The sequence below is a fragment of the Suncus etruscus genome, chromosome 19 (genome assembly GCF_024139225.1).
Source record: "Suncus etruscus isolate mSunEtr1 chromosome 19, mSunEtr1.pri.cur, whole genome shotgun sequence".
In the NCBI taxonomy this organism is placed as follows: Eukaryota; Metazoa; Chordata; class Mammalia; order Eulipotyphla; family Soricidae; genus Suncus; species Suncus etruscus.
The window spans coordinates 31,068,130-31,081,692 of NC_064866.1; positions in this window are offsets into that span (position 1 = coordinate 31,068,130).

The window sequence follows — 13,563 nt, forward strand, 5'->3', positions numbered from 1 at the left end:
GGAACCTGGGTTGGCTGTGTAAAATGCAAGAATGCTACCCACTCTACTATCTCTTCAGCCCCACACATAAACTCTTTAATGCTTATTAGAATGAACCTTTATTCTAGCCCAGCAATTTGCATTTACGTTTTACACCTGCTTCACAAATGTTATCCTTATATAATGTATATTTAATGTTTTAATGTATGTTCCTTATCACTCTACTATGTACCTCAGAGGGAAAAATGCGTACATGAGCTGATATCTGGGGATGTGGCTTGGCGGTACTCTTGCTTCCAGTGTGTAAGGCCCCGACTTAAAATTCCAGTACAGCAACAAGTTGAAAAACGTGTGTTTCCTGTGACCAGTAGGTTCAAAAATTTCTTCTAAATGTATATCTTTTATCATCATATAGTTTAAAATTATTATTTGTAGATTTGAAGAATAATGATAAAGAGAAATGTATAAAAATGATCACAAATTTGCCCATGTGTTAAATTTTTTTTAAATTCCACTTCAAATAGTCATTGGTGACTGCTGCTTTTAGCTGAAATGAGATGAGTTACAACAATAATTTCTGTTTGGTTTGGAGCTACACCGGGTGGCGCTCAGGGCTTACTCTGTCTCTGTGCTCAGAAATCACTCCTGGCAGGCTCAGGGGACCATATTGAATGCTGGGAATCGAACCTGGGTCACAGTATGCATGGCAAACACACACTGTGCTACCACACCAGCCCCTATAGAAATAATTTTAATTTTGTGTGTTTGGTGGCCACAGTAGAGGGTACTCACTTACTCTTGGCTCTCAGCTGGAGGTTCTCAGAAATCATATGGGATTCTATGGGATCAAATTAGAATGGCCATATCCAAGCCAAGCACTCTGCCACTATAGAAGCATTCCAGCCCCCTACTTCCATTTTTAACAATTTTTTATTTCATAAGTGCTGAGAAAAAATAGTTTATATGAAGAAAATGGAAGCCAGATGGAAAGCCTCTTAATTATATCACTACACTCAATTCCTTCAATAGATTTCAAGTTACATCCTAAAAGTCACTTTCCAAAATTCTCTTTTGTTAGTCTGTACACTGAGTAGGTCTTTTTTTAGTTTTGGATTAGAAGCCATAAATATTCTCCATTAGTCTATCACTGTGCTCTGCAGTGGTTGGAGATTACTCTCTGCCCCCATGAAAGGAAATGCTTTACATCCTTACTCTCCCTCCTGCTCCTGCTTCCTCAACTCTGAACCCAACATATTCCATTGAACTTTCACTTGCCTTCATGGTTAAGGAGATTTCACAGCCAGGAATATGTTCCTGGAGGTGAAGGAAGAAATATGGGAAGAGGAGATGACAAAGGAGCTGTCACTGCTCCCTTTCTTCAGCTGATTGAGTTAACACTTCTTCACCTATCTTGGTTCTTCTCGAGGTGACATTTCCTGGTACTTAGATTTGACCCAACATGCAGGGAACTGTTGTAAGCCCGTTATACAGAATGAAAATTAGTATCCAGGAATGTGTCTTTGAGTGTTGACCTGCTGCAAGGTCAATACTGGAGCTGGCCAAGCAGGAATATTAAATGGAAACATGTTTCAAAGTATTTCTTTCCCAGGGGTCTGGATGAACCAGGTCAGGGACACGCCTGGGAAATTGAAACAATCCAGACCCAAGGTGATGAAAACATGTCCTGGGAGAGGGCAGCAGAGACTCAGGAGAGAAAGCCAATAGACAACCCCTTCTACAGGGACAGCCAGGACTTGGATCTAGTGAACTGCCAAGAACAGAGAAGCCAAGTGTCTCTCCAAATTAAGATGGGCAGGACCGGAGAGATAGCATAGCATAGGGCGTTTGCCTTGCATGCATTGAACCCAGGACAGAAGGTGGTTCGGTTCCAGGCATCCCAGGTGGTCCCCTAAGCCTGCCAGGAGCGATTTCTGAGTGCAGAGCTAGAAATAACCCTTGAGAGCCACCAGGTGTGACCCCTCCCAAAAAATAAAAATAAAACAAATTAAGATGAGCAATGTCCAGATGTCACCTGCAGGCAGGAAAATAGGAGAGAGAATTCTGTCTGGACTACTGGTTTTGCATTTTTTGTATTAATGTGTTCATTATGAGATACTTATATATTCTATCATTCAGTTTCAACTGCATAAGAGTTGCCTAAAAAAATAAACTCAAACTCAAGGTCTTAAACAAGCAACTTGCATCATTTTTTATTTTAATATTTAGCATAATGTTTGTTTGGTTTGGGGGTACTGCTCAAGGATTCCTCCTAGCTCTATGGTCAAGATTCATTCTCAACAGGGCTGGGGAACTCTATTGTTACTGGGATTGAACTTGTTTTTGACATGTGCAAGGCAAATGCCCTACCTGCTGTACTATTTCTCTGTCCCCATTTTTTTTTTTTTTTTTTTTGGTTTTTGGGCCACACCCGGCGGTGCTCAGGGGTTACTCCTGGCTCTCTGCTCAGAAATAGCTCCTGGCAGGCACTGGGGACCATATGGGACACTGGGATTCGAACCAACCACCTTTGGTCCTGGATCGGCTGCTTGCAAGGCAAACACCGCTGTGCTATATCTTCGGGCCCATCTGTCCCCATTTTTAGCATGAATTTTTACAATTAGCTGTATTATAATATAATATAATAATTTACATATCATTAAATACACTCATTTTATTTATTGGTTGGGGGGCCTACTCCTTTACACTACATTCAAGGATCATTTCTGGCAGGCTCAGGAACCATATGAGGCTCTGGGGATGAAATCTGGATCAACCATATAATATACAGAGCAAGCATCCTATCCATTCTACCATCTTTTCAGCCCCCCCTATAATCCACTCATTTAAGAGTGAAAATCATTGGTTTGGGATTCACTCCATTGTGTGTACTTGTAGTGTAATAATTACATTTTTAATGAGACCAATGTGAATTACAAGTCTTTCACAGTTATATTTAAGGTATGTAGTGTCAGTGAATTAGGGCAATTCCCACCACCAGTGTTGATCTCTCTCCGCCATTGGGCCTCTGATGCATCCCATACCTCTACCCTTATTCCCTGAACTGCTAGTGTAACTGGTCCCTTCTGTGTATAGCTTGTTTGGGTCTCTTGACTCTATTATCCTTGACTTTGGGTTGGGGATTTAAGTCTGATCATTGTTTATTTCCATTCAATGCTCATGAGACGCTTTGCTCCTGGTACCATCCATTTTTTTTCTTAATTTGTAGGAAGCCATAGAAATATCGATAATTACATTTTAAGTGTACAATTTTAATGGTATTAAGTACACTTATGATATTGAGCAACTATTATTAACTATTTTCATAGGTTTTCATGCCTCCAAGCAAAATCTTTATAGATATTAATCTTTATAGATATTAAGCTAAAAAAAATATCCATGCTGCCCCTGGCAGCTTCAAGTCCACTTTTATATTCCAGATAAATCATACAATCAGAGTTACTTATTTGTACCTTAATTCACCTTAAAAATTTCAAAGTAGGGGCCGGCGAGGTGGCGCTAGAGGTAAGGTGTCTGCCTTGCGAGCGCTAGCCAAGGAAAGGACCACGGTTCGATCCCCTGGCGTCCCATATGGTCCCCCCAAGCCAGGGGCAATTTCTGAGCGTATAGCCAGGAGTGACCCCTGAGCATCTAACGGGTGTGGCCCGAAAAACCAAAAAAAAACAAATTTCAAAGTAGGGACTGGAGAGATAGCACAGCAGTAGGGAATTTGCCTTGCAAGTGGCTGACTCAGTACCAATGGTGGTTTGAGTCTTGGCATCCCATATGGTCCCCTGTGTTTGCCAGGAGCAATTTTTGAGCAGGCACCAGGAGTAACCTCTGAACATCACCATGGGTGGCCCAAAAACAAACAAATTTTTTTCAAAGTACACATGTATATTTCATGTATACTGGATTGGCTTCAAGCTAGGGTCGGACTCAACTCTGTAGTTAGCATCCATAGTTTGGACTTTTGTAATCCAAGTCAAATTACCTGGCCAAGGGTAATAAGTAGGTAAGGAGTTTGCCTTGCATTCGGTCAACCCATCTCCAACCCCCAGCATCCTGTTTGGTCACCCAAGCATCCTCAGTCAAGCAAACACACAGAACAGTAGGGCATCAAATCAGAGCCAGGGAGAGAAAGAAGAACTGAACAGAAGAATCCAATTTGCCATAACTCATGAAGAAGACATTCAGAAGAAACCAACTTTACCATATTGCTCTCTAACTTCCAGCCCTCAACATATGATGCAGTACATTTCTGCTGCTCAAGCCAAGACATCTTACACTATTTCCATTCATGACACCCCTTTTCCGCTGAGAAATGTCACCCAGAACACTTGGAAATACCTAAGATGTATGATGTGCTTGATATTGAATCAACTTTCAATCATGGCTCCTTCAGAAATGTGCTGCTATTACCATAGCAACTTCTTTACCATCCCCACACTCAGTCATGTCATCCCATCTGGGGCATCACCCAAAGTTGTAAAAAGCTCCTTAGCCAGAGAAACTTTGTAATGGAAACAAATATCATGACTCAAGATCTTATTCTAGAGCATCTATTTCTTCCCCATCAGAAGCAAATGTTGCTAGAACTTTCTGTGCACATATTTGACAAAAGAAGTTGGAGGAGAAAGTGGGTAGGGACAACTAGAATAGCAGAATGAGGTTCTGTCCTGGATTCTGCTTAATTTACTGTTATACACTACAACAACAACAACAACAACAACAAACCCCACATAAAAAGTTTCCAAATACTGAAGGTGAAGATCAGAAGCTTTGAGACTTGCCTATGTTGTAATTCACAGCTGATCCAGGACTTAGATTCAGGACTTTTGTTTTCATCTCTCACCTCTCTCTGTTTGTCTGTCCCCATGACAGGGTCACTGTCTCTGCTTGGCAGGAATTACCAGATGTCGGCTGCCACTGACCTGGCCACGCACAGCTCACACAGTGTCTCCTCCGTCAGCTCTCAGGCCAGTTGCAGGAATCAGAGGAGTGAATTCTAGATTCCATGCTTTGTGACCTAACTTGCTTCCATTCCAGCTCTGCTTAAAAAGAGAAAAGGCCCATATGGTCCAACTATACCACTCCTAGGGATATACCCTAGGAACACAAAAATGACAATACAAAAACCCCTTCCTCACACCTATATTCATTGCACCACTATTTACAATAGCCAGACTCTGGAAACGACCAAGATGCCTTCAACAGATGAATGGCTAAAGAAACTGTGGTACATAGACACAATGGAATATTCTGCAGCATCAGGAGAGATGAAGTCATGAAATTTTCCTATACAAGGATGTACATGGAATCTATTATGCTGAGTGAAATAAGTCAGAGAAAGGGGGGGGGCGCGGAGAGATAGCACAGAGGTAAGGCATTTGCCTTTCATGCAGAAGGATGGTGTTTCGAATCCCAGCATATGGTTCTCTGTGCCTGCCAGGGGTGATTTCTGAGCATAGAGCCAGGAGTAACCCCTGAGCACTGCCGGGTGTGACCCAAAATCCAAAAAAAGAAAGAGAGAGAGAGAGATATGCAGAATAGTCTCACTTATCTATGGGCTTTAAAGAAAAATAAAAGACATTTTTGTGGCTGGAGAGATAGCATGGAGGTAAGGTGTTTGCCTTTCATGTAGGTCATTGGTTCAAATCCCGGCATCCCATATGGTCCCCTGAGCCTGCCAGGAGCGATTTCTGAGTGTGAAGCCAGGAGTAACCCCTGAGAGCTACCGGGTGTGACCCAAAATCAAAAAAAAAAAAAAAAAAAAAAAAAAGAAAGAAAAGAAAAAGAAAAAGAAAAGACATTTTTACAATAATTCCCAGAGACAAAAGACAGGAGGGGGGCCGGGCGGTGGCGCTGGAGGTAAGGTGCCTGCCTTGCCTGCGCTGGCCTAGGACGGACCGCGGTTCGATCCCCCGGCATCCCATATGGTCCCCCAAGCCAGGAGCGACTTCTGAGCGCATAGCCAGGAGTAACCCCTGAGCGTCACCGGGTGTGGCCCAAAAAACCAAAAAAAAAAAAAAAAAAAAGACAGGAGGGCTGGAAAGTACAGCTCAAGACATGAAGCTCACCACAGAGAGTGGTGAGTGTAGTTGGAGAAATAACTACACTGAGAACTATCATAACAATGTGAGTGAGTGAGTGAATGAATGAATGAGGGAAGTGGAAAGCCAGAGTAGTGGGGTGGGGAGGAGGGAGATTCGGGACATTGGAGATGGGAATGTTGCACTGGTGAAGGGGGATGTTCTTTACATGACTGAAACCCAACTACAATCATATTTGTAATCAAGGTGTTTAAATAAAGATATTAACTTAAAAAAAGGGAGAGAGAAACAATCTAGATCTAGAAAGATAGAGCAGAGGTTAAGGCACTTGTCTTGTTCATGGTTGACCCAAATTCAATCCTGGGCATTCCATATGATCCTTTGAACGGAGCAGGATCCTTGAGCACAGAGACAGAAGTAACCCTGAGCACTGTCAGGTGTGGCCCCCAAGACAGACACAAAAACAAAAAATTTTCCAAAAAACAGTGAAAATCAAGTATCTAACTAAATGAAAAGGTAGCTTGGGAAGAAAGGCGACCTGGAAGGTTGGTCCTATTTGGGCGGAAATTATTCTCTGGGAAGCGGTGAAGGTTTCCCAGGCCTGGCCCCTGCCCAAGCAGAACTTGTGAGCTTGGTAGGAATTGGCGGCCAGCCCACACGTCTCATCTCATTATTCTAGCTGTGACAAGCCAGAAGCAAGGGCGCAGCTGGCTGGGCAAGTGAGGGAGGACGAGTAAGTGGGAGGAGGCCCTTAGTGGATGTGCCCTACAGGGATGCTCCTGCCCCACAGTCCTCCATCTTTGTTTCTGAGTGGGGGTTAGGTAAAATTGGGAGGGAAATTCTGCTGAGTCAGCCTGAGGTCTGAGGGTCCAACATTGCCAGAGCTGTGCTGACACATTACAAGAAGGAAGATCTCAGCCCTGAAGCCGGAAGTTCCCTCAGAGGCTCTTTCTGCTCACCCACCCTGGCCAGAGGGAGTTGATGCAAACTCAAGCATGGCCTCTTCAGGGTCTGACTTCCCAGCTCAACTATCCCCCAACAACCATGAGATAAAAGCCAAATTCACCCTTTCAGGTTTTATTCTTCTCACCACATACACCATGGCACGCATGTACAGACACACTCACACACACACACACACACACACACTCAACCCACCCCTCTATAATATACCTGGCACATCTCCTTCCAACCTCCACAGCTTATTCATTTGCACCCCTCGACTGATGGCTGGAATTGGCCCCTGACTGCCATGGGCAGGAATTGGAGACTAAATACACGAGATAAGGGTTCACCTTGCTTGGAGCTGATCCCAGTTCGGTCCCTAGCATGGCATAAAATCCCCAGAGCATCAACAGGAGTGATCTCTGAGCACAAAAACAGGGGTAGTACCAGAACACCCAAATTATTTTCCCCACCACCACCACCCCCAGAAAAATTCTGACCTTGGTCAACCCTTCACTTCACAGTCTCTTGGATCTTGCTTCCTCCAACCTCATCCCCCAAGCCAGTTTAATGTCATGATGCCCATTTATTGTCTTCTCCACTGAACTCCAGGCCTCATCACGCAGGATCCATGGCAGGCTTGGAGAGCCCAGAGCAGGCCCAGGGCTTGACTTTTAAAGAAGAAAGGAAAGTCCTGTTGTTGCCTTTTATCCTGGAGAGCAGGATCATGATCAATTTTTTTTTTTTTTTTTTTTTTTTTTTTTGCTTTTGGCTTTTGGATCACACCCAGCAGCACTCTGAGGTTACTCCTGGCTCTACACTCAGAAATCGCTCCTGGCAGGCTTCTGAGACTATATGGAATGCCAGGATTCGAACCACCAACCTTCTGCATGCAAGGCAAGTGCCTTACCTCCATGCTATCTCTACAACCCCTCATGGTCAAATTTGATTAAAAAATATTAAACTAGATTCTGGTTTCAAAAATGTGCTAATTTCGATTACCGAATTGGCCCTTCAGGTGCAAACCAGAAATAGATGCTAAGGCCCATTGTCCATTCTCACAACAAGGAAGGCAGGTGTCCAGTTAGAGGAGAGAGAAAAGAAAAGGGTTCTGGACCCTCTATTCCTCTATACCCTACACACACACACACACACACACACACACACACACACACACACACACACACACACACACATACACCCCACAGACAGGTGATAGATGTGTCCCCAAGGAACCAGTAACCCCCTTTCTGGTTCAGACCTGGAACCAACAAGGATCAGGTCAGAGGACAGCACACCACGAGGGCGTCTGCCTTGCATGCAGCAGACCTTGCACGGCTCTGGGTTCGATTCCCAGTATCCCATTTGGTCCCCTGAGCCTACCAGGAGCGATTTCTGAATGCAGAGCCAGGAGTAATCCCTGAGCACTGCTGGGTGTACCCCAAAAACAAACAAAAAACCAACAAGGGTCTGGTCTCTGATTGCCAGAGACAGAGTCCCCAGTAGGATCACAGTGTGAAGCTTCCCAGGCTGTTCTGGGACCCACAGCTACTTTCCATTCATTCTACAGATCAGTTCACATATCATGTTGGGCCCATAGGGGCAGGGCACCTTAATTAGCATTAATCTTTGTAGAGCATATCATGAAAATCTACTCCACACCTGTGTTTCAAGCAGAGCATTTGTGCCTGAAATTGCACAATCACCTTATGGCAGAATTGCGCCACTTGGCTCTTTCTTCAAGCTCATCCTTTCGAGGTTTCCACTGGTTGAGGTGACAATCTAATGGGGGAGGGGGAATACACAGTCTGACTATAAAGTGGCATTTACTGGGGTAGGGGTGCAGGGGTGCCCCAGCACATACACAAGAAAAGCACTTGGTGCTTGTGGAATAGGGCGTGAGGTTTAGTGTTTGCTGTACTGAACGGAAGGGGACGTGTGGGGGTGTACGGGTAGGAATTTTGTTCTTTAAGTCTCTCTCCACTTCACACACCCACAAATCTGATCTCCTTGAATCATCATTGAGGAGATGTAGAGATTTGCCTACAGTGAGCAGATTTATTCTTACAGTCTTGGGGGTGAGGGCAAAGGGGCACAGCTGACAGTGCCCAGGGGCTATTATTCCTGGCTCTGTGTTTAGGAGTAACCACTGACTACACAAAAGGAATCATATGAGGTGTCAGGGGTTGAACCAGGTATTATTCAGTTTTTTCTGACTGCGGCAAGTAGATTCTTGGAAGATGGTCCGGAAGAGAAAGATCCCTGAAAAGCAACTGTCAAAGCCCTTTTGGGTGGACTTGGGGGTGGGGTTTAAGGTACCTGACTGGGCACCCTATATTGCCTGTCCCCACTCCTCCCCTATGTGGTAGCAGCAGTAACTGTAGGAGAGCTTCACTTCTTCCCTGAGCTGACTGCATGTAGAATGGATTGGTGTTGACAGGGAGGAATTTACTTATCTAATGAATTATGACTACTAATTTTCAGCCTAATTGCTTTTCTCGGGCCACTGACACTGTCTAGTTTTCATGCTGCTGCAGGCTTTGGGAGGGAGGGTAGCGGCAGAGAGATGGTGACAGCTGGTCCTTAGGGTCAGACGAGTTCAGTCACTGCTGCCCCACGGAAGAGCTGGAATTCTACTCACCTGTCTAAATCCTTGGCAATTCTCAGGAGCTCTTAGCCAGTCTAACAAGCCTTGGTCCAATGCCTACCACCTGTTCAGCCCCAGACACTGTGTTGGCTCGAGACTTGATCATGCTTTTTCTACTGCCTCTACTCTTAACTGCTCCTAATTGCTTACTTCAACATCAACAATTAAATATTCTTTCTTTCTTTCTTTCTTTCTTTATTTATTTATTTATTTATTTATTTATTTATTTATTTTTGGTTTTTGGGTCACACCAGGTGGCGCTCAGTGGTTACTCCTGGCTCTTCACTCAGAAATCACTCCCAGCAGACGAGGGGGACCATATGGGATGCTGGGATTCGAACCACTGTCCTTCCATGATCGGATGCATGCGAAGCAGACGCCCTAATGCTGGGCTATCTCTCCAGTCCCAGCAATTAAATAATCTTGCAGCAGATGGAAACAAGGGCTTTGGGGACAAACCCAACCCAAGTACTAACTGGATTCTCTTAGAACTTACCTAATTCTTTTTATTTTTTGTAATTAAAATTTATGTTTTAGACACACAGTGTTTCAGCATCAATCCCACCAACAATGTCAACCTCCTTCCACCAATATTCCCAGAGTCCATCACCTACCTCCCGTACCACCCTGCCATCACAACAGGCACCTTTCTAAAATTAGTTGTCAAAGTTTGGGTCTCATGACTTCATTGTTGTTGACTCTGCGGTTTGGATATTTAGTTCTGTCCTTTAACACTATCAATGCATCTGAATCTTCTTGGCCCATTCCCCGTTGTTTCGCATCTGTCTTTCTCCTCCTCCACTCTATTTCTTTTCTTTTCCTCACTATACGCTCCGGTTCTAGACAACCACCATTTAAACCATTGCATTCCCTCATGCAGTTATTCTAACTTTCACATATAAGTGATATCCTCCTATATCCTTCTTCTGGCTTCATTTAAAATGATACCTTTCAGGGCCGGAAAGAGAGCACAGCAAAAGAGCGTTTGCCTTGCACGTAGCCGACCCCAGAAGGACCTGGGTTTGATTCCCAGCATCCCATATGGTCTCCCAAGCCAGTAGCGATTTCTGAGCTCAGAGCAGAAGTATCCCCTGAGCACAGCCAGGTGTGGCCCAAAAAAACAAATAAAAATAAAAATAAATAAAATAAAATGATATCTTCCAGTTCCACCCACGTTGCAGCAAATTGCTAATTACATCACTCCTTGCAGCTATGATGTAGTAAGTATTCCATTGTATATATGTACCAGATCCTCATAATCCAGTCATCCATTGTTGTACATCTAGGTTGAATCCAACACCTAGCTACTGCACTGAGAGCTATGTTGAATAGGCGTATGCATATATCCTCTTGGATGAATATTTTCTTTTGCGTTTACTTTCCCTCCCTGTTCTTTGACTCCTTGCCTACAGGATGTAGTGTGCATGCCTCCCCTGGCTTTTGTTCTCAGGTGTCATCCTCTCTTCTTCCTGCATATTGACTTGCAAAGTGTCTTATGATTTGAATTAGTTTGCTTGCTGTTGTTTTTGTTTTGGGATCACACCCAGCAGCGTTCAGGGGTTACTCCTGGCTCTGTGCTCAAAGATCGCTCCTGGCAGGTGGAGGCGGGAGGGGGGAACCATATGGGATGCCCAGATTCTAACCACGTCCTTGGTTGGCCGCATACAAAGCAAACATCCTACTGCTGTGCTATCTCTCTGGCCCTGGTTTGAATTTGTTTGATTTTTTCTTTTTTCCTGAAGTCAGATTGAAAAAGAAACATTGGGGCCAAAGCGATAGCACAGCGGAAGGGCATTTGCCTTGCACAAGGCCAACCCTGGACAGACTCCAGTTCAATTTCCGACCTTCCGTATGGTTCCTGACAGCTGTTGGGTGTACCCAAAAACCAAAAAAAGAAATATTGAAAAGGGCCAAGGAGAGAGCTACAAAAACTGGCATGCATGCTTTGTATGTTATGCAGGAGCCCTAGATTCAAATTTCTGGCATTGTATGGGTCCCCAAGAATCTCAGAGAGTGAACCCTAAGCACTACTGGGTATGTCCTAAACAACACCTCCCAAGTAAACACTAAAAAAAGAGCCAAGGAAGTAGCTAGTAGAGCACATGCTTTGCATATATGAAGATCTGTGTTCAGTCCTGGACAACTAACACTGTCCTTCCCAGTCAGAAGCCTCTTGAAACATGGCAGATTTACTTAGAGGTTCTTTGCTCTGCTCTCAGGGTCAGCCCTGACTAATGATCCATCCATCACTTCAACCAGCAACAACTTTCAGTTCAGCCATCAAAAATCTGGAAATTTACAGGAATGCTCAGACCTGGGGCCCGAGCAGTGCCTAGGACAGACCTCGGTTCAATCCCCCAGCATCCCATATGGTCCCCCAAGCCAGGAGCAATTTCTGAGCTCATAGTCAGGAGTCACCCCTGAGTGTCACCAGGTGTGGCCAAAACACCACCACCCCCAAAAAAAGAAAGAAAGAAATGCTCAGACCCCAAATGAGTCTCAACTGTCCCACTATATATTTTATTTTTTATTATTTCTGGTGGTATGGAGCCACAGCTGGATTACTCCCTGCTCTGTGCTCAGGGATCACTCCCAGTGTGTTGGGTATGTGATGCTGGGTATCTGGGTTTGGTCACATACTAGTGCCTGAATCCATGCACAATTTCATCAGCTCTTTTATTTATTATTAACCGAAGGATCCAGTACAGAATCATATACGTCAGTTTAGTCCCAATACTCCTGAGTTTCTTCCTTGTCTGGAACAGTCCCTAAACTTTAAGTACTTTTTTTTTGGGGGGGGAGCATACATAACAGGGCTTATGCCTGCCTCTATGCTCTGAGATCACTCCTGCCAGGCTTAGGGGACCATACATGATCATATCTAGGTTGGTCGCATGCAAGACAAGTGCCCTTCCCGCTATATTATCTCTCCAAAGCCCCTGGTTTCATCCTCTGCATCACATGGTTTCCTGAGCACCAGGCTTGAAGTAGCCCTTGAGCACGACCAAAACATCCACTCTTTCAAAATTAAAAAAAAAATAATACTGAGGGCCGAAGAGATAGCACAATGGTAGGGTGTTTGCCTTGCACTCAGCTGATCCAGGACGAATGGTGTTTCGAATCCCAGCATCCCATATGGTCCTCTGAGTTAGCCAGGAGCATTTTCTGAGCACAGAACCAGGAGTAACTCCTGAGCGACACCACTAGTTGTGACCCAAAAATACTACAACAACAACAACAACAACAACAACAAAAACAACAAAAACTGAATTTGTTCCTTTGTTGAAAAGAATTACTTGGACATTGATTCGAGTTAGGTCTCACAGCCTTCTACTTTATGAAATTTATTGTCCCTTATTCTAACTCTTAAGTAATTTATAAGAAATATTTTTGACACTTAAATTCTTTTTCTACCTCAAATTTTCAATAAATTTGGGGAGGAATTTGTAATTAGTAGGAAGGAAGGAAGGAAGGAAGGAAGGAAGGAAGGAAGGAAGGAAGGAAGGAAGGAAGGAAGGAAGGAAGGAAGGAAGGAAGGAAGGAAGGAAGGAAGGAAGGGAGGGAGGGAGGGAGGGAAGGAGGGAGGGAGGGAGGGAGGGAGGGAGGGAGGGAGGGAGGGAGGGAGATGTGTGTGAGCCCAGTATTGCCTGATTCCAGGGCATAACAGCTTCTCTCATCACACCACTCAAGAGTACCATACCATGAAGATGAGACTGCACACCCGGGGCCAGTAAGTACAACACAACTTCTGCCCTCATCTGATGACTCAGAGGAGGAGGAGCAATTTCCACTGCCTGGAAAATGGCAGGAAAAGTCAGGCACCCACCTGAATGCTGAGACAGATCTCAATAGGCTTGTTTGGGAGGGCAAGGGGAGGCGGCAAGCTGAACTCAGACAGGAAGGGGCCCTCACACAGGGGCCATCTCTAAACCAGAGTTCCTC